The sequence below is a fragment of the Macaca thibetana genome, chromosome 7 (genome assembly GCF_024542745.1).
Source record: "Macaca thibetana thibetana isolate TM-01 chromosome 7, ASM2454274v1, whole genome shotgun sequence".
Lineage (NCBI taxonomy): Eukaryota > Metazoa > Chordata > Mammalia > Primates > Cercopithecidae > Macaca > Macaca thibetana.
The window spans coordinates 131643640-131670565 of NC_065584.1; the positions used below are offsets into that span (position 1 = coordinate 131643640).

The following is a 26926-nucleotide window of genomic DNA, read 5'->3' on the forward strand; positions in this document are numbered from 1 at the left end:
CTGGTTCGTGGAGCTCCTCTCTGTGTCATGCCAAAAGCAGAAACATCTCCAGTAATTCTGCCGTGGCTTTCTTTGTTTCTGAGTTCCTCGTTTTGCTTTATGCCTTGGTTGCTGGCATATCATCACTGAATCATTTGTTTCTTTCAAGATGAATTCTTGAACATTCTCTGAGTTTCTTAATGATCAAGAATATCTACCTAGTACTTTTGCACTTGAATGAGATTAGACACTTAAAATAGTCTTGATATATACTTTTGTTTTATTTAAAACTTTGTAGACCTGCTCCCATAGTCCTTGTCATTAAAGGCTGTTTTGCGGAAGTCTGTTTTTTTCTCTCTTTCTACTTGGAAGTAACTTCATGTTTTTTTTTTTTTCCTGTACCTTTTTTTCTTTATCCTCAAAATTAAGTAACTTATTGAGGATATATATTAACTTTGATGGTTTTGCATCCTGGTCTATGTTGTGTCTTTTCAAGGCACCATGTGTGTTTGTTTATTTTTTCTTCATTTAAGAGTACATTTCCCATATGTCTCTGAATGTATTTTCTAGTCTACTTACAGGATTCTTTAATTTTTTAGACACCAGTTACCCAGATTGAATTATCTGTATTCTTTGTATCTATTTTTTGACTTATGTTTTTCTTCTTTGCACTGATATTTCACAATTCTAATCTGGTTTTTGTTCTTAAAAGATTTTTAGATATCTGACTGTATTTTGGTTCTCCATCTTTTCTCCTTAGCTTGGCATTTTCCCTTTTCATCTTTTTATCTGTTGTTTTATCATCTTCTTTTTGTACTGATGTTTTACTCCATTCAAATTCTTATTAAGTTCAAGAGCACATAGCACTTTTCCAGATTCTGTTATGCCTTCTTAGATTGGATTTTCTTTACAGATGGATTATTTGACTGCTTTTGATTTTATGTTACTTATCTTTTTTTGTTTGCTTGTTTTCTTCTATTAAAGAGACATAACTGCATGATTTCTATGCTTTTCTCTTTGTATTTTTCTCAAGTTTTCATCATCAGTTCTGTCTAGGCCCTTGCTACCCATAGTGCAGTCTTCAAACCAGACATACTGGTGTTACCTGGAAGCTTATTAGGAATACAGAATCAAAGACCCCACCCAAGACCTACCAAAACAGACACTGCAGTTTAACGAGATCCCCAGGTGATCTTTATGCACATTAATGTTTGAGAGGCACTGCTGAAATTTTAGTGCACATTGAAATAACATAGGGGAGTTTAAAGAATACTAATGCCTGAGATTCTGACTTAATTGCACTGAGATATGGCCTAGGCATGAGAGTTACTCTAAAATGCAGCAAAGTGTGAGAACCACTGACCTAGACCTTCCATTTACTGCTAATATTATGTAAATCACTTCTTTTTGTCCTTTTTCCTATTTCATTCATTTTGTCATTTTCTTAATTTCTTTAGTTTTGTCATCTGTCCCTTCCATTCTACCCTCCTTTGTGCACACCCAACAAAGTGGGATATTGCCTTCTATTTATTCTGTAATCTGCAAATGAGTGTTAGGAGGGCAGAGGTGGTAAGCAAGGAGGGAAAGTTTAGCTATGAATGGTAGTAGTGGGTTCAGATCTTTCTTTGGAGATTCCATTGAATGTCTGACCTCACCAGCCAAGGATGCATCCCACCCCTGTGTATGTTGTCCTTGGAAATGGCCAGCACTTACGCCCATCTCCTTGGAATGCTACTAGCTTTCTCTCTTAAATATTGTTCCTTTCCTTATCCCATGACTGCCCATGCAACTTGAACCTGCTTCTCTTTTAGTGAACAATTCTTAGGAAATGTCTCCTCAGTTTGAGGAGAATTAACATCATAACAATATTGATCAGATAAATTTATTTAGATCTTTAGTTCTCTCAGATATGTTTCATAGTTTCTAGAGTACAGAGTTCGAACATCTTTCGTTATATTTATTGTAGTTTTATATTTGTTACATTTTATTTAACATATTTATTAAATATATATTTGTATATAATAAAATATGTTACAAATATATTTTAGTTATATTTTATTATATGTTATATTTATATGTATTTGATTTTGTCAGTGCTACTTTAAGAATTTCATTTAATTATTTATGATAGTATATAAAATTATAGTTAATATTCATTCATATATTGACCTTCTATCCTATAACCTGGCCAAGTACACTTAGTACTGCTTTATAAATTCTTCAGGATTTTCTACATAGTCATACCATCTGACAATTAAATAGTTTTCTTTAAATCTCAATCTTTGTGCCTTTTCTTTCTTTTTATTTTCTTATGGCACTGGCCTCTAGTAAAAATTTGAATAGAATGATGATGTGACAGAAGATATCCTTGCCTTCTTCTCAATCTTAGTGGGAAAAAAGTTAATATTTTGCCGTTAACTTTGATATGAACACTAATAAACTAACCACATAGATTCTGTAATTAGTCTTTTACTATATTTGCTTTATCACAAACTATTTAGCAATTCATCTATGAATGTATCAACCCATCTTTCTAAAAAATACATATTACAGGCCAAGCTCAATGGCTCACGCCTGTAATCCTAGCACTTTGGGAGGCCAAGGTAGGCGGATTGCCTGAGGTCAAGAGATCAAGACCAGCCTGGCCAACATAGTGAAACCCAATCTCTACTAAAAATACAAAAAATAGCTGGATGTGGTGGTGGGTGCCTGTAATCCCAGCTACTCAGGAGGCTGAGGCAGGAGAATTGCTTGACCCGGGCAAAAGAGCAAGACTTCATTTCAAAAAAAAAAAAAGAAAATATATATATATATATTTTTATATATAAATATATATATTACAAAGTAAGTTATAGACATCTAATACCTCACTCCAAACAGCTAAGTGTACAAAGCATTAACTATGTATGGTTCATTGCTTATTTACAGTCCTCATTTTGTCTTTTGTGGTAAAATCTATATTTAATGAAATACACAAACCAGAATTGTATTATTTCATGATTTTTTGACAACTCCATACACCTCCATGTAATTCAAACCCTATTGTGAAAGACAAAAATGCAGTGGAAGATTAAGGAGATGATTTTATTTAGGCTGTTACAGTAGGGAAAACATTAATTAATGAGAAACATTTTAAAGAAAAGGGAGTGGGCCTAGAGTTTCACAGAGGTAGGTAAACAAGGAGGTCACCTCCACGAGTCTTATGAGAGCCATGAGGAAGGACAGGGCCAGGTCTTACCTGGGAATATGCAAGGGAAGGGTGGTCACTGGCGATCAGCTGCATCTAGGTAAATAAAAGTGTGTGCGTGGGTGGGTAGCGGGGGAGGCTTCTGAACCATCTCTGTATTTTAGGAACACAGGGCTGAGGTAAAGTTCAACATTATCAGTCCACACTTTTATTTAAGAAGAATGTTGTTTGTTGTTGTACAACTCAGAGAAGATAATAAACATCCTGAGTGGGTCAAAGAAGGGTCTGAGACATAGTCTCAGAAAGAACTCTTGTTGTTGTTGTTCCTGTATAATTAAAGTCATCTTTTGAGAATTGGTGGCAAAGGTCAATTGTTTTAGAACCCCCCCAAATCAGGCATGTTTTAAGAAGGGATAGCAGAACTGAAAAAGAGAAAATATGAATATAAAAGGTTGTATTAAAGAACCAGGAGTGGGACTGGTAGTTATCAGTCCAGTGGATTCCAAGAGGACAGTGGAGGAAAATATTTTCATTACACAGCGCTGCTCAGTGCTTTCAAGCTGGAATACTGATGCATTTGGTGATGTTGTTCACATTCTTATGCAGGGGTATGTATGACCCAAGCATTTCACTAGACTTTCTTTCCAGGAAGTATTTTGGATCATCCATCATCTTCTGTTGTGGTGAGTCTTTTCAAGGCTTATATCAGGTTTCCGGAATTTAGCTCACAAGCCTTCTTCAGATCCCAAGTAAAAGAGCCAAACGCAAAGCACCTTAGAGTCAAGTTAGAGATCTGGGCAGTTGGATTTTAGGTGTCTGATGATGAGCCAGAAGGGAGAGAGAAAAATGAAAAAGTTAGTTTGGAGACGTGTTGCCAGACACTGAAGGAAACTGGAATAATTGAAAATATGATAAGGATTTTTAAGTTTTACAAGTAACAGAATCCAAGGCAACTTACAACTAAGTACTAAAACTGTATTTTTCCCATAGTGGGGGAGAAGTCAATTAAATCTCTACTCAAAAAGATGGAGTTTGCCTGTGTATCTCTTACCTGCAATTTAAAGGTTGCAAAATAGCACAAAGACATTGAACAGGCAGATTCTGATTACTCAGAAGAGTGTGCTATAGTTGGTTCATAGTTTTGCATTGTAGTACAACACTTCTCTACAGTCACCCTGCTTTTGATCAAAAGTAGTATCAAAGACAAAATTCTTGATCACAGAATAAGGCTTATCACATTAGATTTGGCTTGATTATTTACATAGATGCAACAAGAATGGTAATTTACAGATGTGAGGGCGATCTGACTGTGACATCAGTCATCTCATTGATTGCCAGGGTTGATTCAGCCGATCTGGCTGGCTAGACGTATGTCCCCTTCTTCCCTCATTGCTCCGTGTGCATCCCTCCAGAAGCTTTGCATTCGGTAGAAGAGGACGAACACCCCCAATAGAGGAGGACTGATAGAGAGTATACGAGTAGCTGTGCTCCCCTGCTAGAACCTCCAAACAAGTTCTCAAGAATGGTGATTTACCATGTAGACCTTAAATTTGCTTTACTGGAAATTTTTGTGAGGAATTTCAGATTGGACTTTTAAAAACCTCTTTAGGATAGGAGGACAAGCCCAAGATTTGCCGTCTAATTTCACCTGTAATACCTGTAAATTTGCAGGAATTTCTTCCCAAGATCCCCTCAATTTCCTAAGTTTCCCAAGCCTCCTAGGACAAGACCTTCTTTACTCGCCTATAAGGTTGGGAACCCTGTAAGTTTATTCTTATTTGTGCTGTTGTTTTCTTCATTACCTTGTGTCTATACCATTTGTTATGGATCTTTTAGGGAATTCTAAGGCAAGATGTGCTGTTAGTTTTGCCTTTTGTTTCTAATTTTGATGCCCCAAGAATGAGATAACCCTTCTGAAGTGGGAGACTTTAAGGCAAGTGAAGTCTTGCCTTAAAAAAAATAGGACCACAGAAGTCTTTTGTATTTACAGTGCCCAAGCCTATTGCCCGGACAACAACATCTGCACTCTTTGCTAACAACATTAATTTTAATAGAGACTACCTGAGTTTGGGTACTTAAAACTTGTGTTAAGAGGACCCGAGAAAGGATAGAAATCAATAGTCTCTGCTGTCCCTGTTGAATAAAAGCTTTTGATAGTACTAATAGCTATGTGAAAGGCAAAAATCCTCACTTAAATGATCAGTTGGCCTTGCAAATAACACTAAATCAACATAGGTAATTTCTGTTTGTTCGTTTTCTGCAGTCTTTAGCCAGAATTCTATCCTTAGCCAGAAAATATGTTAGTCCCCACACCAAATAATAAGCCTGCTATAATTCCAAACCACTTAGCAACCTTTTCTGTGTCATTCAGGTGTAAATTAGTGAGTGTTATGTTTCCTAATCAGAGCTGCTATCATGATGTATTAACAGGCAAAGCTAATTGAATAGCAGAATTCTTTGAGTGAAGCAGCTCTTTCAGTTGGCACTGGCTTACCATATCATGGCAGTATTTCATTAAATCTTCATAAAGTACAACTTTAGTTAAAATGTAATAATTGACTGTCAGTGGAAAATAAGTGGTAGGCATAGTGAGGAGTAGGGGAAGCTTCTGCCAGTGACTATTCTACCTGCTGTTTTTTCTCACAGTCAGAACATCTCTTTGGTATGGGAGAGAGAGAAACTGAAATGTACTGACCTCTTTGTAGAGCTTGGGGGTATGGACCTAAAGGCTTCAGAGAAACACAGCACATGCTGAGCAGCCCACAAAGCCCCCATTATTGCTGTGTGGGCAACTCCGTTTGCATCTCATTGAAAATGTTGTCTTGCACATCAACATAAGCAATTAAAAAATAAAAGAGGAAAAACATCCGCCTGCTTGTTTAAGATGCTCAGCAAAAGAAGGGAAGCTTGAGATTTGAGAGAAAAGGGAAGGTCTGTAGTATCAAACTTCCATCCTCACCCCCCTACTGAAACTTGCCTGTAAAGCTACTTTTTAAAAAGCCTTGAAAAGAAGAGGAGGGAAAAGCCCTGAAAGAAGCTTTCATGTCTGCCAAAATGTAGGTTCATTAACCAGTATATAAAGAAATGAAATTTTGGTTCACTTGCTGTAATATTAACTTAAAAATAAATTGAATACAATGTATTTAATTTCTCATGCTGTCCCTCCAGGGCACAGGCTCTATTTATGAGCTCAATAAATACACAGTAAACATCTGGATTGATAGAGAAATCGAAATAAAAGCTAAGAAAAGTTGAAAAGGAATCCGAGAATTAGGGAAGGAGGTAACTGTGTGAAAAGAAAACAGAGGAGAAATTAGGGAATGAAACTGCTATGAAGATTTCAGAAGTTGTATGTAAAGTATTGCAGTAAGGGAAAGGATCTTAGATGTTGCCTTCACTCTCTGCCTCACCTCTTCTGCCTCTGTCTCTCCCGCCTTGCGTAACTGAGTTCCCTGATGTTCTATCACACCTCCCTCTCCAGGGGCTGTTCATCTCAGTCTCCTGGACCATTCGTATCAATCAGGAAGTTTGATGGTCCAGTCTTTCAGCAGGTGAATTTGTCTATGAAGATAGGGAATCATTACCTGAACTCCACCTAATTTCTGCTAGAGGTAAGATTCTACAAACAAGCCTATGGATGTGTTTGTACCCACCTGCACTGAAGCTGCAATTTAGATTTATTGGGGAAGGTTAGAACGGGTGAAAATGAAGAACATTACCTATGCTGAATGCAGTTGACTGAGAGTAGGAAAATAGACAAAGGAACTGTTAACAGAATCATTGATATCCAACACTGGAAATGATGGCGGTGGTGGTCCAGTGAGAAGAAACAACACTAACAGATTTTGTATTTGGAAATAGGGTGTGATATTTAGCTTCATGATTGCCTGCATTTTCTGTGATCAAGAGATGCAATCGCCTTGAAAAATACGGTTATAATCACAACACAAATATAGAATATATATGTGCTGACTGAGAAAGGAAAAAGAATAAGATTAACATTATTAACAGTCACTGTTAGTGTAAAGATACCTTATCTTACTGCACTTCACTTTATTGCACTTTGCAAATGTTGCATTTTTTACAAATTGAAGGCAACCCTGTGATGAACAAGTTTATCAGTGCAATTTTTCCAATATGTGCTCATTTTTTATGTATGCTGCATTTTTGGTAATTCTCACAACATTGCGATCTTTTTCGATGTTATTATATTTGTTTTGGTGATCTGTGATCACTGATCTTTTATGTTACTATTGTAATTGCTTTGGGGCATCATAAACTGCCCATGTTAGATGGCAAACTAATTGATAAATTTTGTATGTGGTGTGACTGCTCCACCAACCTGCTATTCTCCCTTCTCTCTCTCCTTGGGCCTCCCTATTCCCTGAGACAAAACAATATTGAAATTAGGCCAATTAGTAACCCTACAGTGGCCTCTAAGTATTCAAGTGATAGGAAGAATCATGTATCTCTTACTTTACATCAAAAGTTAGAAGGATTAAGCTGAGTAAGTAAGTCCTATCAGAAGCCAAGACAGGCTGAAAGCAAGGCCTCTTGTATCAGTTAATCAAGTGTCAAAAGCAAAGGAAAAGTTCTTGAAGGAAATTAAAAGTTCTACTCCATTGAACACATGAATGATATGAAAGTGAAACATTTTTACTGTTGAAATTCAGAAAGTTTCAGTGGTTTAGATAGATGTTCAAACCAGCCACAGCCTTCACCTGAACCAGAATCAAATCCAGAGCAAGACGGTGAATCTCTTTAATTTTCTGAAGATAGAGAGGTGAAGAAACTAAGAAGAAAAGTTTGAAGCTAGCAGAGGTTGGCTCATGAGCGTTAAAGAACCTCTATAACGTAACATAAAAGTTTTCCATAACATAAAAGGTCAAGGTGAAGCAGCAAATACCCATGGAGAAACATCAGTAAGTTATCCAGAAGATCTAGCTAAGATCATGGAAGAGGGTGACTACTCTAAACAACAGATTTTCAATGTAGCTGAAATGGCTTTCTATTGGAACAAGATGTCATGTTGGATTTTCACAGCTGGAGAGGAGAAGTTCAAGTCTGGATTCAAAGCTTCAAAGGACAGCCTAACTCTCTTGTTGGGGGCTGATGCAGCTGCTGACTTTAAGTTGAAGCCAGTGCTCATTTGCCATTCCAAAATTCCTAGGACTCTTTAAGAATTATGCTAACTCTACTCTGCATGTGCTTTATAAATGGAAAAAAAAAAAAAAAAAAAAAAAAAAGCCTGGATGACACTACATCTGTTTACTGCATGGTATAGCAAATATTTTAAGACTATTGTTAAGACCTACTGCTCAGAAAAAAAAATTTCATTTCAAAATATTACTGTTCATTGACAATGCTCCTAGTCACCCAAGAGCTCAGATGGAAATGTACAAGGAGGTTAATGTTTTCATGCCTGCTAACAAAACATTCCTTCTGTGGCCCATAGATTAAGGAGAAATTTCAACTTACAAGCCTTATTCTTTAGTAAATAATTTTGTAAGGTTATGGTTGTCTTAGACAGTTATTCCTATGATGAATCTGGGCAAAGTAAACTGAAAACCTTCGGGTAAGGATTCACCATTATAAATGGCATAAAGAGCATTCATGATTCATGGGAGGAGGTCAGGTTACCGACATTAACAGATGTTTCAATGAAATTGATTCCAACTCTCATGGATGACCTTGAGGGGCTTAATACTTCAGTGGAGGAAATAACTGTAGATGTGGTAGAGATAGCAATAGAACTGGAATTATTAATAGACATGAAGCCTGAAGCTGAGACTGAATTGCTGCAATTTCATGATATAACGTTAATGAATGAGGAGTTGCTTCTTATGGGTAAGCAAAGAAAGTGATTTCTTGAGATAGACTCTACTCCTGGTGAAGATGTTGCGAACATTGTTGAAATGACAACAAAATGTCTAGACTATTACACAAATGCAGTTAACAAAGCAGTGGCAGATTTGAGAAGATTTAACTCCAATTTTGAAAGAAGTCATACTGTGGGTAGAATGCTATCAAATTACATCACATGCTACATAGAAGTCTTTCATGAAAGGAAGAGTCAATCCATGCAGCAAACTTCATTGTTGTCTTATTTCAAGAAATTGGCACAGCCACCCTAGCCTTTAGCAAATCATCACCCTGATCATCAACAGAGAGGCAAACCATCAACAGAGAGGGAAGACCATCTGCCAGCACAAAGATCGTGACTGAGTGCAGACTCAGATGGCCATTAGCATTTTTCAAAATAAAGCATTTTTAAATTAAGATATGTATATTATTTGTTTGATATAATGTCTGTGCATCTAATAGAGCACAGTATAGTGTTAACATACATTTTATTTTCAATGGAAAACCAAAATAGTCATGTGAATTTACTGTAATATTTGCTTTGTTGTAACATTCTGGAACCAAACCCACAGCATTTTTGAGATATGCCCATACTTATTATTTTTCATTTCTTTATATTTCCATGATATACCTAAATATAGATATTTTTATCCCAATTTTACAAATAAGGATATGAAAGCATATATAGGTTTACCCTAATTATAGAACTAGCAAGTAGCTGAATCATTTAATTCAGCTTAGTTTTCTACTATACCCTATCCTTCCTCTATTACAATACTATACTGCCTGGCATGGAAGAATAATAACTGTCCTCATTACTGTAAATGATGTGATAATAATATGCTTAGTGTCCTACTCTCTAAACACAAAGAATTCATGTGTGCATATATGTGTATAGGTACTCACTGAAAACAGGACACTGGCTAATTTTGACATAAAAATTATTGTTAGGAACATTGTCAACTCCACTTTGTCATGACCCCTACCCTATCCCCACCAACAATAACCACTTTAATGACTTCTAGTAGCATAGATGCTTTTCGTCTGTTTTTGAATTTTGTGTAAATGGGTTTATGCAGTATGTACTTTTTGTGTCTGGCTTCTTTTGCTCAACATTAGGCTTGTGATATTGATCCTTGTTTTCACGATAGAAAACTATACAGCAGGGAGAATAAATAATCACAATATCCTATTGTGTTTTAACACAACTTATCTATTCTGCGGTTGATGAACGTTTTGGTAATTTTCAGATACCTACTATTGTGAGTACTGCTGCTACAAACACTCTTGTAATTGTATTTGGGTAAATGAGTAGACACATTTCTGTTGGATCTATGCCTGCGAGAGTGATGGTCATAGAGTATGCATATGTTCAGTTTTTTCGTATTTTTTAAATGTCTGTGAACAGTGTAGACTATCGTATTTCAATGTCACTCAAGGAAATTGTACAGAACAGAAGGTGATAACATGTTTGAGGGTCAGTTATGTGTGGGGCATTCTACTGGAGGCTTTTCTGGCAACTTTTAATGTAGATGATGCTATGATCCCTTGTCTGTATCTTTCCTTTGCCATTGTTCCTGACATCAGCCCCAAGGTTCAAACCATCTTTTCCCTTTTCTAGGTGGACACTTACCAGCACTGCTGGGTAACAAAGTATGCTTTTTATGTGACCTCTCTCCCAACCTTCTCATGCCATTTCTCTGACTGCTGTGCTCCCTCTCCCCTTTCAGCCAAGCTCCTTCATGTCCTCACTCTCCTACCTCCCTGTTTTTTCACTGTGATTTCCTGATGTTGAGCTTAACACGAGCTAGCATTTCTAGACTCCAGAGTGACTTTTAGTCCTGATTTCTCAGAGGCCAGACTGTTGGAAAGCCCTTCCCAGTGGTTTCCCTTCTGTCATTTGAGACAGAGTGGTATCCCATATTCTACCCCACCCTCATCTTCCTCTTTTTCAAATTCCTAAGACCTCTAAACCCCAAAGTGGCAGGACCTAGAATGTGGTTGTTTGGCAGACACACCAGGCACAATCAGCAGAAGGAAAAGTATATGCGTATGTGTGTGTGTGCGCGCGCGCATGTGTGTGTGTGCGCGGGCACGCATGTGTGTGTATTTGATTTTTCACTCAAGCACATGCCCTGTCCTGAATCATTAAATTTAAACACTCTTGGAGGCTGTGACACGACAAGCTGTTTGGCATTGCAAACTCTGGGCACATACTAATTAATTGGTTGAATTGTTCTTTGCCTTTCCGTTGGAGGTTTTGGTGTTTACTTACAGCTTACCTCTGTCTCCTCTCACTCAATTCCTGCCACTTTTCTTTCCAAACTCTCATTTTCTTTTCCTACAAATCTCTTACACTGGCAGCTTTCACATTCTACTAGAAGTGGCCTGAGGAACACTTGAGCCTCTCCGACTTCAGGAAGAGAGCCAGGCCTCATCAGTAGTGGGTGGGCTGAGGCTCGGGTTGTTGCCTCTACTTTCCCACCATGCTAGGAGAAATGTCCAGCTGGAGACAATTTGAAGCTACACCAGAAACACAGCAAGCACACCAACTTCACACTTCTTATATGTGTGAGCCTGTCTCAACCCTGTGTTTAATCATAGCCCACCTACTCACTCTTACCACAGCTGGCACAGGCAAGCCATTCACAGACAGCAGGAGCTCCAGGCTGTTGCACAGATGGGATCCTGATCACATCTGCTGCCACTCTTTCACATACCTCATTCGGATAGGAAGTCCTGGGTCTAGAACCTCCATTTCTATTTGACCTTCTAGTTTAACTCCCTTTCTTGATTTAGTGGGCTTTGGCTTCCTTTTTCTATCATCACCTCTACCCACTACTTTTGGTTCACTCGAAGAGCCGAGATCCTAGGAATCCCACAAAACTAGCCAATGCCACCAAAACTGTCTCCCTTACACACAACACATCCAATTCAGGAAGGTTCAGACAGGAGTCCTTTTTTAAAAAAATCCATAAGCAAGAGGCCTACCTCAAAGAGAGCACATAGTATCATAGATGTGAAGGTGTTTGAGCATCTGCCAGAAGATGTGCTTGAACCTATTGTTTATATGGTGACAGTTAAACACTTGTTATCACTCACATCATATAATTTTTAAAAGATAACTTTAAAAAGTTGAAGTGTAATACAAAGAACACTGGGTTACGTTGAGTCTGCAGTTGTGATCCTGTCACTGGGCCCCCGTTTCTTAACCACTAACATAAGTTTATTATGATGGTTGATTCCCAAGGACCTTTCTAGGTTTTTAAGTCAGCTGTACTGTGAGTCTATTGATAAATGATTGTGCTGCATGATCTAGGTTGTACTGTGTATTTGAGATTTCACTGTAAATTTTGTGAATTCTCTTCTCAGTTGCCCTAGAATTCGAAAAGAATAAGACCAGTTTTCTAAGATAATTACAAAAACTATGTCCTAGTGAATGTGCTACAGAGTTATGAAAAGTTCTCAGGCACTGTCTGCCGTGACATTCTATTGTCGGTTTTGCATTATTTTCCATATCTTCTTTTTCACTCAATTTCTTATATTTTCTAGTAGAAATGGGACAAGGTTCCTTAAAGTATAACAACCACGATTTCCTTTATCATTCTGTGCTTTAGAACTTTGCTTCAGGTACTTTTAAATGAGCAGTCCCGAAATCTTGAAATTAAACTGCCAGTTATTAGAGATGATATTTCATGCCTCACATGGGGCGCACCTCCTTTTCATATTGCATTTGTGATAGACAGTTCCTTGCATGAATAATAGAATGACCCTGAATGAATTCACGTCAGCTCTGCCTCAGGGAGAAACGCAAGGTGAGCTCCATGACTCCTAGTGTGATCCTTTGCCTGTTGACATTACTTTTAAACTTTTCTTCCTAAGGCTGCAGCCATGTGTATTAAATAAATGATAAACACCATTTCTCTCACAAGGCCGGCTCACCATTTGAGCTACAAAGAATGCTTTGCAGGTAGTTGAGAGGTTAATATTGCTGAATTATTTATTTATTCTGTGTAGTTTAAACATTCCTATTGTCTGTCTTTCCCCCACTGTGTGTCTCTCTCTCAATCTCTCTTTTTTTTTTTTTTAAACCTTTCTAGTGGCTGATTCAGAGTAGAGGAAATATATAATCTCCAGCAAGGACAGATTACAAAGGTGGCCTCTGTCTTTGGTTGAAAAGACAAAGAAAATGGGTAACAAACCTTGTTTCTTACTTTATTGGAGAGGAGTTCACTGTTTGTTTGTTTTTTCTTTCTACAAGAAAACAATTGGAAGAATATAGATGTTTGAAAAAGAAAAAACAAAAGGGAAGGAGAAGGTAATAGGTGATCCTACTACAAGGACAGACCCTGAAACTGTAGATCTCCTGAAACCCCTGTTGCTTATCATCTGTGTCTACTCTGCTGTTGCATTTTTTGGTATAATTCAGATGAAAGGTGGATGAACTGGACGAGGACGTTCCTGAAAGGTAGACAAAGAGAAGGACAACTGCAAAAAGCATCGCTTACCGTGAGGAATGAAATTGCCAGGTGGCCACTCTAGAAATGCCTTGACACACTTGTAGAAGTTCTTCAAGCATCCCTAAGTTTGCAAATAAGAAAATCATTGAATGGGTTCCCACCCTTTTCTCTAGTCTCATTTCTCTCCTAACTTGATACTTCAGGTTATACTCTTCTTGTTAACTTTTACTTTTACAAACATTTTTAAACTTTTACTAACTTATTAACTTATTAACATTTTATTAGATATTGGATGATTTTTTTTTTAAAGCAAAGGTTCTCTGATAACTTTTATGAGTGATAATTAACAAAGAACAACCAAGCTAGGCTTATTCGCCAGCTTAATCATTCCATCCCACATGTTGACTGCATTCAGAATGCAGGTCCTTAAGAGGACGTTTCTGAACTTTAGGACTCTGAGTTGGACCAGTCTATCCTTCATGGTGCCTTATCTCTTCAGTTCCTGAAACCACTTGTCTGACCTTCAGAGAAATGAGAACCTAAACTCTGAGTAGTTTCTTCCAGTCTATGGAGATTCTGAAGCCCCGTTTCCCAGAATGAACTTGCCCAGTGTACAGAGGGTCTTAAGGCTATATGGCTGACTTGAATTGGTCTGGAAAGTGGTTCTCAAATTTTTGGTCTCAGTACACCTTTATACTCTTACAAATTATGTTTACAGGACTTCTATCAATACTATATTAGATGTCAAATTTCAGATTATAAAATATGTATTGATTCATTTAAAACAATAATAAACACATTAATATAAACATATATAATGTATTACTGTGAAAATGGCTATTTTCCAAAACAAAAATATTCCATGTGAAGAGTGGCATTGTTTACAATTTTTTTTTGCAAATTTCTTTCATATTAATATTGGGTTTAATAGAAGATGCTAGATTCTAATATCTGCCTCTTCGGTTTAATCTGCTGCAATATGTTGTGTTAGGTGAAGTACATAAGATTTGGCCTCCCACAGATAGGTATTTGGAAAAGGGAAGACTTCATGAGTGACCTGAAATGGTCTTGGAGGTCTCTAGAGGTTCTTGGCCCTCACTTTGAAAACTGCTGGTCTCTTAGGGAATATCTTCTGGCTCTCAATGGACCAGCTATCTTTTTTGTCATCTGAACCCTCTCCCTTATATTCGCTGTCCTAACCATTAAAGTGGATGATACCCTACCTTCTGAATGAACCAGTGCGACATTAAAGAGATTTAAGCCACCTGTTTCAAAAATGGAGCTATTCAACCCATCAAGGTGTCTAGTGGAAGACATTTCTAGTATTCTCTGACATACTCTTCTCCCCCTCTTCCAAGCACATGGAAGAGTATAGCTCTCAGACTCTGTGTAATGAGCAGGGCCATGTGAGTTAGTTCTGATAAACAAGCTCTAGGGAAACGTATGTGTAATTTTAGGACTTAGGCAATGAAAGCTCATGTGTCTGTCTCCCCTGATGTGGGAAGAATAAAAGATCTGTGTCCCAGGTGGTGCAGTTAAGAGATGGTAGAGTCCCCATCAGTTGCATCATTGAGTTCCTGTGTACAGAAGAGCTCCCCAACCTGCACTGGATATGTAGTAAGAGCAAGAAATAAGTCTTTGTTAGGCTAAGGCAATGGCATGTAATGGCTGATTAGTTACTGCAGCATAACCTCACTCATACTTAAAAATACATATAGTCTCTGAAGGAAAAGAATCCTTAAAAAGAGATTATAAAACCAATGCTAAATCTTTGAATGTCAGAGTTCTAGCTCATCTGAGCAGCCTAGATTCTAATAACTCCAGCTGACTCCCCCTATTTCTTCATGTGCCCCTGCTGTCTCCTTGGTTCTAGGTAGCTGGGTTCCATAGCAGAGTAGAAAAAGGCAAATGGAAGTCAGCGTGATGGTTTTCATTGTTGTACTCCAGAATCAGCTCTGGTCCCTATACTTACACCAAAATTGTTCCACATCCACAAAGTAACTTCCCTTCCTTGGTTACTAATTTCTCAATGACACCACCATTCTCTGAGATCATCTAGGCTTAAAACATGAGAGGCACTTTGACAATTTCCACTTATTCACAGTCACCTGATTCTGTTCATTTTTTCCTGAAAACCATTGGTTAGGCCATTCTTGCATTGCTATGAAGAAGAAGTACCCGAGACTGGGTAGTATAAAGAAAAGGGGTTTAATGGGCTCATGGTTCTGCTTGCTTTACAGGAAGCATAGTGCCGGCATCTCTTTGGCTTCCAGGGAGGCCTCAGGAAGCTTATCATCATGATGGAAGGCAAAGGAGGAGATGGTTTTTCACATGACAAAAGCAGGAGCAAGAGAGAGAGAGAGAGAGAGTACAGGGGTTGGGGGCACACACTTTAAAATGACCAGATCTTTTGTGAAGTCAGAGGGAGGCCCAAGCCATTTATGAGGGATCTGCTGCCATGATCCAAACTCCTTTACATTTCAACATGAGACTTGGGTAGGGACATCAATCCAGACGATATTAACAAGTCTCATGTCTGTGCATTCCTCTCAGTTTCTACTGCTGAGATTCCATTGCTATCTTGGCTTGCTGCTTGAAATATGGCCCCACGTCCCAAACTAGTTAAAGCACCGTCAGCATTTCTCTGACATTCCAGTGCCCTGTGGTAGAGGGGAAAGGGGACTAACTGAAGATCTAACCTGGGCAGTTACCATAGTAGTTGTTTTGCTTGCTCCATTTTACTTAATCCTCACAATATCTCTTTAAGGTAGATACTGGTAATTTGATTTTACCAGTGTTGAAATTAAGACTTGGAAAGTTTAAGAAATTTATCTCAGTATCACAGTGCTAGTAAATAGTGGAGCTAGAATTGAAACCAAAGTCTGATTCATCCCCCCACAGAATTTCTATAATGGCCTGTTGCCATTCAATAAATACTGAATGGGTAAGTGAGTGAGTTAGTGAATGAATGCATGAATTAATGCATGAATACATGAATGAGAGGAGCAGTGGGCAGAAGACTTGTAATATGATTTTGTGCACTTTTGCAAGCAGAGGGCAGTTGCTTTTATGGCTGTAGTAGCTGCTGTCACCCCTGCTGTGAATATTGCATGTTCATGTCTGTGACTGTCCTTCCACCTGTACACTCCACAGCCCACACTCTTACTTAGGACAGCCGAGCACAACTTAATCAGCTAGTATTGAAATAATTCTGATTGGGAGCATACTAATGCTTCCTTCAATTAGTTTCCTCCAGAGTTAATCCCATTTACTTTTCCTGTTCGGGCAACCAGCTGTTTGAGGTTGCTGGGCAACCCAGAGTTGAAGAGCAGGAGGGTGCAGAGAGATTGAGGCCCAGAAGCTCCAACCAAGGTGAAGATTAAATGAGACTCAAATGTCAGAGAGGATTTATTTTAAGGCACCAACCCAACCGACTATTCCAAAATGAACATTGAAAAGGTGAGCTAACATGCCTCTAATCCCAGCACTTTGGTAGGCCGAGGCAGGTGAATCACAAGGTCAGGAGTTCGAGACCAGCCTAACCAACATGGTGAAACCCTGTCTCTACTAAATATACACAAATTAGCCGGGTGTGGTGGCATGCACCTGTAGTCCCAGCTACTCAGGAGGCCAAGGCAGGAGAATTGCTCAAACCTGGGAGGCAGAGTTTGCAGTGAGCCAAGATTGTGCCACTGCACTCCAGCCTGGGTGACAGAGCGAAACTCCGTCTCAAAAAAAAAACAAAAGAAAAGGTGAACTAAATTCAGTTCAGCACATTTGTTTTTCAGTATTTATAATCTTAGCATAATCTAATTTTTCTTCGGAAGCAGTGTAGCAACAAAGAGCCAAGGGGATTTGGTTCTGAGTGAAAGGCAAAAAGTGAGGCTTCAGGGAAAGCAAGAGTGGTTGTGAAATGGCAGCTTTCCTCTGGGATGGCTGTGTTGTTTCTGTAGAAGTGGATTAAACAATGGAGTGTGTTCAATCCTGCAGAAACTTCCCTAGCACAAAGCAGGGGGCCGGATATTACTGAAAATACGAATATTGTAGAGAGGCAGAAAGTGAAAAATCACAGGGGTGGGAAAATCTTAGGGCATTATGAGCAGACACTAAAGATCAGAGAGGAAATGGAATGTGAGTGCTCAGCCCCAGCTTTTGCATTCTAGATCGCCATCCCCACAACCACCACAGTCCTGGGAGTATTGCTGGTGGCAGGCTGATGCTTGAGGGGTGGGGAGTGCGCCACTGTAACTTCGTCCTGGGAGGACTGAAATACTTGCTGGGCTCCTTTCAGATGCACTGGGTGAATGTAAAAAAGAAGAGCTATTCAGTAATCTAAAAGTAAAGAAAAACTTCCAGGTGATCTTGAGGAAAAAAAAAATGTCTTTTTCTTTAAAGTCTCTGCAATACTTCTGCAGCATACTGCCTGTGGGACAGAATTATTTTTCATCTAAGAAATACAAGGATACATTCACATCTCTGGTTAAGGCCTATACATCACAGAAATTGCAGGGATCGCTGTGAAGGTTTCAGTGAAAGCTAAAATTCCGAATCCCACTGGGGTCATCATGCCACCTTTGGCAAATCCGTTACTAAACCCAGATTTGAAAACAATGCAACATGTTTTTTCCCCTGAAAATAAAGTAAGGATGTTTCATTTAGCATCCAGTCTCACACTCTCAAAGGGCAATTACTTCCACCACTTCCATGGGAATTAAACTGAAATGAGAGAGGAAGAGAGAGATTGAGAAACTGGGAGATGAAGAACTGTTCAGTTCCTTGTAAGTAGAAGAAAGACATGGCTGCAAGAAACAGACATGTCTTTTAATAAAATAATAATCATCGAAACATTTTAAAATCCAAACTTTAAATAAATATAAATCATTTATATATGTATATCACTGGAAATGATTTATATTAATTACTACAAATATATAACATAACATCAATTTAATTTATACATACACACACATATTCAAATTTAGAGTGAACATCCTTTCTACTACGATAGTGTCATATCACTTATTTGAACAGTAACTGAGACATCAAGATGAGGCAATAAAAATGACCACAGTCTCGTGAATGAATACTTTCTGTGAATGAATACTTTTCTCCAATACATACAGCCAATATGTGGGACCAGAAAAACAAAAACTTAACCACTCGTATGGGTGCATAGAGTAAGTAAAACATTTATTGCATGAAGTTGTTTAAGAAATTTGTAGCCAGATAACTAACAGAGTTGTATAATTCAGGTTCCTCTACAAAGACATGGAAATAGCCCTCTTATACAGAACCATTTATACGATACCATCTCTTGCAGCGAATTTCTGTTTTGGCAAATACAGTCTTTCAGTGATGTATAGCTAGGCTATTCCGTTACGTTTCAGGTCTTCATTCAGAATAACAGAAGAAAGAGCCACAGCATAATATTCCTCATATCCAATTTGGATACTTAACGGCAGACAAATTAATGGAGAAAAAAATACCCAAGTCTAAGATGGAAACTGTTGGAAGGGCCATGAAAATTTGAATGATCGTATTTGGAGTTCCTCAGTGCTATAAGGGCAAAAGGTCTCCTTTTTAATGTAAGATTACTAAACATGCATTGCTTTTGTGTTCACATGTTGTAACCAGAGAAGAAACTTGGCTGATGCCTGAGGTTGTAAGTCTGTTATCTGAATTTCTCTACCTCCCTCCCTCACGTTCAGAAAACCATCTCAGGAAAATGGGTACCTGAGGATGCAGCCTTAGAACTCCAGCACTGGACTAGATGTCACCTGCAGATAGCGTCTAGGATTGGACTGAAAATGATGACTGGAGCCTTTATTAAGCCTGTGTTGTTGTCTGTCTTTCGCGCTCTTCCCTTCCTAACCAGCTGCCTTGATCTGAAACATTTGTCTCAGTTTTCTATGGGAATTCTAGGGAACGAGACCACATCCTTTTAAACTGGGACCAACTTTACTCCCAGATATTTCTTCACTCTGCCCTACATATGCCACCATGCTGTCGCACTATTATCTATAATACTTTGGTTTTTCTCTCTGAACATCCTTCTAGCACTTATATCTTCAACATTATTACAGAAAGTTATTTTTATCATTATAATGGTTTGATAATACCGTTAACACTGTGATAGGGCTTTTTGTTGTGTTTGGTTATGTCTATCTAATCTATATCTGTCTTTAGCTGTTCTCTCTTTCTCTGTCTCTCTCTCTCTCAAGTCAAAGTGTACAACAGTAAGCAAAGTTTGGCCTCTATTCTCTTGTGAAATCGAGTTAACGTGCTCCACCTGTTGATATATTTGTAAGAGAAATCTTATGTATATGCACATATGCAGAATTTCTGCTCTTTGCTTCTCAGGAAATCTCTTCAGTGTAGGAAGAACACATTAAAATGAAAAAATCATGTTATTTTTAGAAGACAGAAAAGCAAATAAATGTGTGAATAGAATATGCACTGTTTCACTTCTTGAAACATTGAACATTGAATATTGATTGAAAGGCCACCACGAACTTTGAAAGACCACTGTGTTCAGAGAACTGTGATAGAAACTAAAATAGTAGAAAAAGATGTGATACTTTCATTTTGAGAGGTTTACAATGGGATGCAGAAAAAAAGAAACCTGTAAATGTGAATGGCAGTGTAGTTGGTTAGTACCTACTGGCTATATAAAATTGCTTTTGGACGTGTTTCATGATTCCTTATAAAACGAAGACTTAATAAGTTTACTTGGCAGCTGATGGGCAAAGTTTTAAAAAAAAAATCAAATGAGTTTTTTGTTTTCCTTTAAGCAGTTCCTGGCAATGCTTTCTTTTTTTTTATTTCCAACAGATGAGTTTTTAAAACAATGATTGCATTTAGAACCTTCAAGAAAGCTTGTTAACCGTGGATTTGATGAGCCAGGTCCTGAGATCTGAACTGGGAGCTGGCTTGGTGCACACATGGCAGGGCCAAGGGGGTCTTGAATTTCCATGCAAGGGATACACAGACAAATGAACATGATAAGAGCAAACGTTAGCCTTGCACCCTTTGAGTAGCAAATCACAGTGTATATTGTGTAGTCCGTGAAGATTGGTGTCATCCATTCCAGGGCCTGGGTACTGTGTACAGGGTGAGCAATGACTTAGATGGAGAAAATATTTATCATTTGCTTTGATCACTTTTTCATTGCAACCACATTTCCTAAGAGAATGGGCATACCAGTTCAAATATTTGCTCTTCATTTAATGCTGCTTGGCAGTCTTTGCATCCTTTGCTCTCTGACTTGTTCACCTGGCTGTGCAGTCTGTTTCCCAGGAGTGCTCTTGATGAGATATTTTGTCTTTATCAGGAAATTGATTTCTTGCATCTTTTTCTGAGATTACTGAATCCAATATTGGAGTAGAATGACTCAATTCTTGGAAAAATGTCTAATTTGGGATTCTGGTGGTTGATCTTTTTTCCAGTCAGAGGGTCAAAGCCGAATTTGAGCTTGTTGGCGGGAGAGGCAGAGGAGATGCCTTGTGGCCTGCCTGGTTCTTCCTTGCATGAAGCTCTCATCCTCCTCCAGCAGTGTGCTGCCTCATCAGCCCGGGCTCTGGGTGCATCGTGCTTCCACTGGAGAGAGCGTCCTGCTCCAGTGTAGCTTTTCACTGTTTCCCTAGTTCTAAATCTTGACTGAGATGTCTTGGTCTTATTCTTTAATTCCTTAAGCATCCTGGCAGTTCCTTACTGGGCTATCTGCCCTTACAATTGTGCATTGTTGCACTTTTGGTGAGATGAGCCTAAATTCACCACTCTTCCTTGGTGTTGAGAGGTGGCTTAGTGGCCTAAGCTTTGGGTTAATAAAGGCTGGACTCTTGAGTCCAAGACTAGCACAGCTGTTTGCACTCTGTGTCTTCCCATAAGAGATGCACCAAGCAGTTTTATTATGTGTAAGGGCCTTTGCCGTGATACTTTTGGGAAGGGCAATGTGTATATTTATATTTCTCCTTGATGTTTTATTCATGACCAATACTTGTTTAGTCTATGATGGCGATAGGGAGCAGGAAAGCAGTCTGTGTGTCTGAGTCTAGTTCGTTTAGGTCTTAAACTCAGAACTGGTTTAATGCAGCACATGTATAGAGTTATTATAAACAATGATGGCAGGAATGCACAATTTCTGTAATTAAAATGCCCAGTATATTCAATTCACTGGATTTTACCCTGTGACCACTGTGCTCTTCCTCTCTATGTGAAGAAACGCACTCAATTAAGTCTTGCATAATGTGCGCTTTGTCAGTCCAAAAATTTTTTTCAAGTTGCTTGTGGTGTCATTGGTATTTATTCTGCAACGTCAGCAGTGCTTGTGGGCCAAATGCAGAGTGCAGGCTGTGGTTGAAGCAACTTTCTGTTGCTGTTGTTCACATTCCAACATTCTTAAGAACTGCCTGAAAAGAAATGTTGGAACTGCTTTCTAAAAGTACTTTTCAGAGCCATGCACTATTGGAGAAGTTAAGAACCTTACAGTTCCGAAGGAAAAAAAATGACTGTGGGAATCTATTTTATTCCTACTTTGTGACAATGCTAGTTTATTTAAATCTCTCTCTCTCCCCCTTTTTTTTTTTTTCTTGTAGTCTTTCTCTGTCGCCCAGTGCAGTGGTGCGATCTCGGCTCACTGCAACCTCTACCTCCTGGGTTCAAGCTGTTCTCCTGCCTCAGCCTCCCAAGTAGCTGGGATTACAGGCGCATGCCACCATGCCCGGCTAATTTTTGTATTTTTAGCAGAGACAGGATTTCACCACATTGGCCAGGCTGATCTCGAATTCCTGACCTTGTGATTTGCCCACCTTGGCCTCTCAAAATGTTGGGATTACAGGCGTGAGCCACTGTGCCCAGCCTTACATCTCTTTCTCAAACCTAAAAAATAAAATTTAAAATGTTACAAAAAGCATTTCTGTGTTCTCATTTTCTGACTTCCTTCTGAGGTAGGAAAAGAATAACTCTTGTAAATAATGAAATGGTTCTGTCTTGCACAGAACACAAAACAAAACATTCCAATGCACTCTTGACAGCATGCCTCTGTGTCCCTTCCTGCAGGATTCTCCTGAACTTTCCAGAGACCTTCATTTTTTCCTTACCTGTAGTTGAAAGGCTACCTATAAGGTGAAATGTATATGTTGTTTAAATGTTTATTCTTTTCAACTATTGGCTAACAATTGACAAAGATGGAGATGAGAACCTACAATCTTAATATTTGAAAGTGTTCATTCTCTTTTGCTCTGCCCAGTGTGGAACAAAATCTGACGCTTTTAGTTCTCTTGTGCAATATTTCCTTTGTCCTAGCTGCCTCTGAAAGGAATCATTAATACCCTTTTAGCCTTAGCTTAGCCCTAGGCTTTAACGGAGTAGGGAGAGCCAAGAGAAGCAGAAAGACAATAGGCCGGCAAGAGGGGACATCAGGTTTGAAGTCCCTGTTGCTCACTTCTCACTAGCTGAAAGGCCTGTGTTTGTTCTCTGCACCACGTTTGTCAGCTATAAAACAAAGGTAAATACACATACTTACGTATCTTATATGGAAGATATTTGTCTATATTTTTTAGTCTTTGTTGTATCTTTGCAGGTTTAAGAGCATCAAGTGAGCTCATGTTTGAGAAGTTATTTTTGAAAATTCCAGATTAGATAAACATAAGTTATTCATCTTATTTTTCCAACTTCAGCGGGAGCCAGGATTCCACAGTTTGAAAAATGAAGACACTCTCCTTCGACTCTTCTTTTCCTCTCTCTAAATTAACAGTGGGTTAGCATGAGAAGTTTGGTCCTTTTCAAGGCCTAGTTTTACTGTGAGTTTGTAGAACCAAACCTCTGAAAGAACTATGGATAGATCTTTAGGAGATTACTCTCCTAAAGAGATAGCGAGACCTATCCAGAGAAATAACCACTGTGGTGTGAAGGAGGAAAGAAAGCTCCTATGACAGGGAAGTGGAGATCTTTAAAGCAGTGATTTAGGAATTGTATTTAAAAAAAGATACAGAATGTCTCTTATGGGAGATACAATAATGTGAAAACTTCAATGTTAGAATTAAGCACAGAGTTAAAATGAGATACAAACATAATCAGAGTTAAATGTAAAATTTGCTTTGACATATAGTCAAAGCATATGGCCCCAAAGTTAAAAACCATTTAGTTGGGAGCCAAACCAAATGCCAAAAGAGCTTGTTTCTCCTGAATTTAGCGAAGAGATTTTTCTTAGCCTTTCAAACTCACCTGTCACGAATAGGTTCCATTTTTAGCTCCATGTCTGAAACATTCTGTGATTCAGGTGCCCAGTGCTGCCTCCCTGACTAGCCCTGTTGCCCTCCTGCCAGCCCCCAGAACCAGAAACTTGGTGGTGCTTTTCCCTGGGTACATTCACAGAATCTCCCTTGACCTCAAAAGGCCCAAGTGTCAATTTTCTGATGTAATCAAGTATGTATGCTAGAGATATAAGTCATGTATCAAATTTCTAGTTTAATTAAAGACTTGTATTTCAAATTGAGATCCTTTCCTCTACCTTCCAACCCAACCCCATTTTCTTTACCTGGTTGTTTATGTGTAGGAAGACTTGCTATCTAATGTAGGAGGTCACAACAGCTACTGACAGGAATAATCTGATGATGGGTTTTGGAGAGATGAATGGAGAATGGTGGATGTGTGGATATAGTAATTGGCCTAACTTCATCACAGCATGCCTGCTTTTAGAAATAGCAGTTGCCACCACCTTGCCCCCTTTTCAATAGATATTTCCTTTATGACATTATGAAAAATCAATATGACATAAGTGTAGCATGCTGAAAATTAAACAGTCACAAAAAACCCATGGCTGTGTGTGCAACTGAGCCTGTCCAGATAACCTGCTGACATTGATATATTTTCTTATTCATTGAAGCCTGTGTAGGTGAAACAGAAAATAAAGCAAGGGGGAATGTTAACTGAAAAACAGTTTATATGCCTGAACATATTTTATAACAACGTAAAAGTGAAGAACCAGATATACTGTTTTAACTGGGGATTCCTTCAGAAAGGTGGAATATAACCTGGCGAGTGTTTTATCAAGATATGAGACTTATAATGGAAAAATACTGTTTCCATTAATGGATGAGCAAACTCTGCCATAAATATTCACACAATTGGTTACCAAGTATAATTTAGGGCCATGTTTGAAGAACATTTTCCATATGAATATGTTTCAACACCTGCATCTCTTTAAAGCTCACTGTTCAGTAAGGGGAGTTGGTAGGCACGTGACTGGGTGGAAAAGGAGAGAAGCAAATGGAATTCTCAAAATCATCTTTACATTTCGGTCTGTAAAAAGGAAAATAAAATGGCTGTAATTATAACACAGCCCTTTCCTCCCCCTGCCGTCAAAGCAGTTCTCGAGCCCATTTTGAGAATTTCTTTCCACTTGCAAAATGAATCATCAGAGAGGGGATATTTTGTCTTATTTAAGGGCACACAAACCTCAGCCAGAATTCCCTGTTGCAAGCCAGTTTGGTGAATAGATTACCATCAGTGATGTATAGTGGAATGCCGAGTCAGATTCTTTGAAAAGGAATAAATAATATATTTAAAAATATATATTTGTCTTGGGATATTTAGGCCCTAAAGGCACAAGACATTTTTATGATTTCTCAATTGCTTTATAAAACAGACGTTTCAACTACAAATATCTATTAGTCCTCGGCTTAGTTTCTTGCACAGGATTTCAGAAACTCTCATTTAAGCCACTGTTTTCAGGTGATTTAGCACTCATTAGTTCTAGCTTTTTTGTATAACCTATTACTTTTTTTCCTCTCACTGTGATCTGTGCGATACTATTTCTACCCCCCACAAAAATGTTTATAAAGAGATCATGAGCATAATTATAAAACAACATGCTGTTTTGCATAAAATGGAAAACCTCGAAGGAAGCATTTATTTACTCATTCATTGAATACTTAATTCACATCTACTCAATTCCAGGCACTGGCCCAGGTGCCATGGCCACAGCAGGGACTTACAGGTTTCTCTCCGCAAACAACTACAGTCATAACAAAATAAGGAAATAAATAAACAAAATGAGTGCCCATTGTGATAAACACTCTGAGGCTGACTAAAATACTGATGAGGTAGAGAGTTACTAAGGGTGTTAGCTAAGGGTTCCTTTCTGTAGTGTGATCAAGGGAGCCGCTCTATGAAGGGGTCATTTAAGATGAATACAAGGAGCCAGGGGAGGGGGCAACGGAGTGATAGTTTCATGCAGAGAGGAAAGCCAACACAAATGAGAAAGGAAGGAGGTTGGCATGTTGCAAGGATGGAAGGTAAATCATTGTAGGGCTGAAATGAGATGTGGATGAGTTTGGAGATGTGAAGAAGGACCAGAACATTCTGGTCCTTATAGCCTGCAGTAAGAGTTTTGGATTTTACTCTAAAGTGTAATGGTTCTGTGTAAGCGAAATGACATGATCTGATTTATACTCTAACAAGATCACTTTAAAAGGGAACAGCTAATGACTAAGGCAGTATTGGTAAGTAATGGGAATGATGCAGTGAGAAGAAACTCATGGGGATGTGACCAGGAGCCCACCAGGGTTAGGGTGGAACTCGCACTGGGAAGAAGATGGTACTGTGCTGCCTTCTCCTAGCCCTGTGGAGCCCCCAGGTGTGGTTATCAGTGACCGACTTGTAACTTTCTAAACTCAGCTCAATATAGACAAAATGGTTTTTTTTTTCTTTCTTTTCTTTTCTCATTGGGCATACACACCTTTATTCTAAACATCAATAAAGGGGAAGTCAAAAATACCAAAAACATTATGACAGCTTGTAGCATGAGTCTACCTAAGGAAACAACTGTTTGATATGGAATAAAATGGCATATAGAATTCCCAGCAGTGTGACTTAATGACTGAATTGTGTCCAGTGGATGGAACAGTCACCCCAAGCCTTTCATAGAGGTCATTGTGTTGTTATTCACCCGGTGGTAAAATGACCCATTATGTCTGTGCAATGCTCCATCAACTGTGTTTTCACATCTGCCCTCCAGTAGGCTGCAGGGGTGGTGAGAGTGCCAGTTTACAGTTGTGTATTAAGCCTCAGTCTCTTGTCTCTCCTCCTATTGCAAGGGCTTCCTTAGCTCCTTCTGCAGTAACCAACTCTTCTGACCCAGCTCTGGGCCCAGCTTCTCCAGCACGTTGCTACTGCCTTACTCCTTACTTTGTGCCAATTCTTGAAGAGGATAATGAAGATAATAATATTAACTCATATTAATTGAGTCTTTACATTGCTTCAGACATGGTGCTTCTTTATCTGCATTGTCTCATTTATTCTTTAGGGCATCCCTAAGGGTGTTCTCCATTATCCCCATTTTAATAGTAAAACTGAGTATCAGTAAGATTGTGACTTGTCCAAGGCCATGGAATAGGTAAGGAAGCAAAGAAGTCCAGAGAGGAGACAAGGATGTAAG

General features: G+C 38.7%; 1 protein-coding gene across 3 annotated transcripts in view; it reads left to right on the top strand.

The window, feature by feature from the left end:
- SEMA6D (semaphorin 6D) overlaps window positions 1-26926 on the top strand; it is a 583866-nt gene that overhangs the window by 82312 nt on the left and 474628 nt on the right. The window contains exon 1 of one of the 3 annotated variants that reach the window (XM_050797150.1): window positions 6646-6777. The exons of the other annotated variants lie outside the window; for them this stretch is intronic. The gene's annotated coding sequence lies outside the window, so the exon portion shown is untranslated. Of the gene's footprint in view, window positions 1-6645; window positions 6778-26926 lie in introns of those variants that run through there. 3 annotated transcript variants of the gene reach the window in all.